Raw genomic sequence first — 3,690 nt, forward strand, 5'->3', positions numbered from 1 at the left:
CTTGACTAATAGACCAAATCAACCCCGTTACTCTTTTAGCCTAAAACCGACAGTTTAGAGTAAACACGACCAAATCTCCACTTTCACTACTTATAAATAGGCCACACTATGAAGATAATTAATCTTAACCCTAATCATTGCCCACGAGAAATCTCAATACCTAATTCATTCCAGAAATGCCCCGATTTCTCTAACAAGCTCTAGACCGCTCGTTGGTGGGCCACTAGTTCCAAAACTATAGGATAATGTCCATCTTACTGGGCTTGATGTCCATCATGGGAGTCAAACCTGGGTACTGTTCAGAACCGCTCAACTTGAGTTAAAAGACGAGTGCATGAGAAGTGCAAATACCCTAAAAGAAGAGGCTGAAACTTAAGTGAATTGGGTCGTCCACTCTTATGCAATGTTGTGGATTTCGGACCGTCGATTTTCGACCAAACTTCACACATGGAGTAAGGATATTTCCCTACTCATATCCGTATAGCCGCGGCCCCGATCGACCATCGGTGACCGTTGAACAGACTTCTAATCATATCTGTCGATCAACGCATCCTAATGGCGGGTCAAACATTTTCATACGTAGATCATCATTAGGGCTAACTATCATATGGTGTATATCAATATGTACGCCCCATAGTGGGCCCTAAAGGTTAGAAAGACCCTCCCATAGGGCTAGTATAGTAAAAACCTAGCCCTTGGGGCCATTTACACCAAATCTAGCATTATAAAAAGGCCTCATTTAGGCACCCCCTCTCCCCATACGAATTTGCCCTAGAAGAAAGAAAGAAAAAAAGAGAGAAAGAGAAGAAAAAGAGAGAGTGTGAGAGAGAAAGTGGGAGGCACCGCCTTACATGCACCCCCGGTGGCCGGATCTCGTCTATTCCGACCTCTTTCTCCCCTTCTCCCTCAAAATCCCTAAATTTCTTGTTGTTAGAAGAGTGATCTCAACCTAGTTAAGGTAATATAGTGATTCTCCCTTTAGTTTTCATGAATTTCAGCTTTATCTTTGATCCTTATGCATTCTACACCATGTAGGGCCCCGGCACTTCAAGCCTATGGACCCGGCGCCATTAGGATCGCCTCTCCAGTCTCCGATCGTAATTAGGTGTGGACTATTACTCTTAGGTGGCCTAGCATCAATTTTAGTATGAATCTAATGATTATGAATGTGTGGGTGATGTATTTGGATAATCTAGAAAAAACCTAAGAAAGATCACACCTTTGATCCTCTCAATCAACATGGAATGGTTATGGAATGTTTGTTGTCTCTCACATGATTGGTATGAATTTAATGATTGCATGTTCCTCTCTTGTTTGATTCTTGTACAATGTTTCCTTATAACATGTATAATGCATTAACCCTTGTGCATTTTTGTACTATGAGATATATATATAATTCCCGGCTTCCTCACTAACCCACACAACACACATGCACATTTATTTTGTAATATTGTTAGTAGTTTACATTTATAGCAAATTCTGAATTTATATGTTTAATGCGTGATTACACGACGTCACTTGTATAAGATGATATTTCCTAACTTGTTGAAGTGTTATTGAATACCATCAAATTTCTAAGTTGGTCAGGAAACTGAGGTGAGAGAAGGTGGTCCCATTGGTAGGACTATCCTGAGGTTGAACCAATGGATTTGGGCGGATGCGAACGGGTGACAGTAGTTGGACTACATGGGTCGCTTGTACCTGATGTTGTCCATCATGTACTTGCCTAAATTCGCTCGGTCTGGTCCACTTACTGACCAACCATATTTGTTAACCCTGTCTGCTCACGTCTATATGGAACCTATAACACCCTTCAACCATTGAAGTCTATTGATAACCATTTGAAACTGATCCACTGACTCGAGAGCCGAGCATGGTGGAATAGGACATTGTGTCCGAGCTATCGGCCTATGCTGGGGTGACAAGCCTCCCCGTAGTGACCGCAAGCGATGCCTCTTCTCAACACTCCCCATGTGCTTGAAATCAGGGATGGAGAACCCGATGGGATCAAGGATCGCAGGGTCCTCGCCTCGCACATTGAGGTGACTTGGCCTCGCAACCAGTTGAGGGCAATGACACGTGGAGTGTATCAGTTTTTTCAATCTACTAGTTGAACGAAATTAACTAAATACTCGGCTAACATTATCCATGCATCACATTAGTTAGGATTTAGCGACTCGACAGTTGAGGTTGCAATGACGGTGGTTGGTCATGCGCGATCGTTAGATGAAATCGCTAGAGGGAGTGTTGTTGTGAGGGCATACATCATATCATAATACATGCATATGCATTAAAAATATTAGTTAGGGATTTGTGAATCTATGCCTTCCATTAAATTCATTATATAATTGATGCTTGTTGTAACTTAAGGCTAATAATAACCACTGAGTTAGCTACTCACTCCCACTCTGGGACGGTGTTTTAAAACACCAACTAGACCCTTTACTAGATGCAGGTGAGGCGAAGCTTGATGAGCCAAGCGAGGTGAGCAAGGATAGGGAAGAGGAGCTTCCCTGCTTCTAAACTTTCGACAGATCCTTTTAGTTTGAGTTCGGGCTACCACAGGGTATGGACCAGGGCCCTAGTTATTTTGGGTCATATATGGGTGGGACTAGTTCCTTATTTAGATGATTTTAGATTCATAGTTTGGATATTTTTATATTTAGTAGCAATTGATACTGCTTTATGACGTACTTATGCTTCATGCCTTGCTAAATCTCTCATTGTTTATGAGATCATCCAAATGTAATTAAAATATGAAGCCTATTAGGGCATCCATGGCACCTGGGAATTCGGGAGCCGAGTTCCTACACGGCCCCTGAAAACCCGGGGTGTTACAGAAGTAAAGCCAAGTGTTGAATATTTTCTTTTACCTACTTAAAACCTCTGGCTCTATGAAGTAAAGTTTGGCATTTCATTTCATTTATTTCATTGTTGTTTTATTTGCCTACCTGAAGCTACTTGGATTTACAAAGTAAGTCTAGTTTGCATTTCATTTTATTTAATATTTTTTTACTTTATTTGCCCACTCGGGCCAATTAGGCTCAGCGATGTAAGGCTACATAGTTTCCTTTTTTCTATTTTTGTACGTCTGGCCCTTATGGGTTATGTAAATCACGACCAAATATAAATTGCCAAACTTCTACCAAATCCCTCGAAAAATTGTAAAATCTTATAAAGTAGAAATCACACGTTATGCAAGTGAAAATTGGTGCCTAATCCCTTCCCTTTTTTTTTCACCGAGGCCCTTGTTCGGAATTTACAATCACAAACCAATCATATGAGTTAATTGAGTTGGGAAATCATGAGATTTTCGACCCTTAAGTGATTCTACCGTTTCTAGCCAGCTGAAGATTTTAAGCTTCATTTGGCTAGTGGCGACTCCAAACCAAATACATTTCTACACCTGAATCAATATTATACTCTGGTGGCACCAACAAATCAAGATAAAGACAAGGAAGTGAGGGCACCGCTCACATGGGGTGCATTCATAGTTGTTTTTCTAGATAAATAGCTTAAGTTGAGTCCTACTCACCACCCACAATAAAGAATGTGGCTTCATTTTTTGGGTTCATGCCCTAAAATGAGCTGGCAAAGCAGATGGATGATACAGATATAAAACATATACATCATAGTAGGCCCCACAATCATGAATCCTCCATCCTCAGTGGATTAGGTGGGTCATGAAAA

Source organism: Magnolia sinica, chromosome 10, assembly GCF_029962835.1.
Source record: "Magnolia sinica isolate HGM2019 chromosome 10, MsV1, whole genome shotgun sequence".
Classification (NCBI taxonomy): domain Eukaryota; kingdom Viridiplantae; phylum Streptophyta; class Magnoliopsida; order Magnoliales; family Magnoliaceae; genus Magnolia; species Magnolia sinica.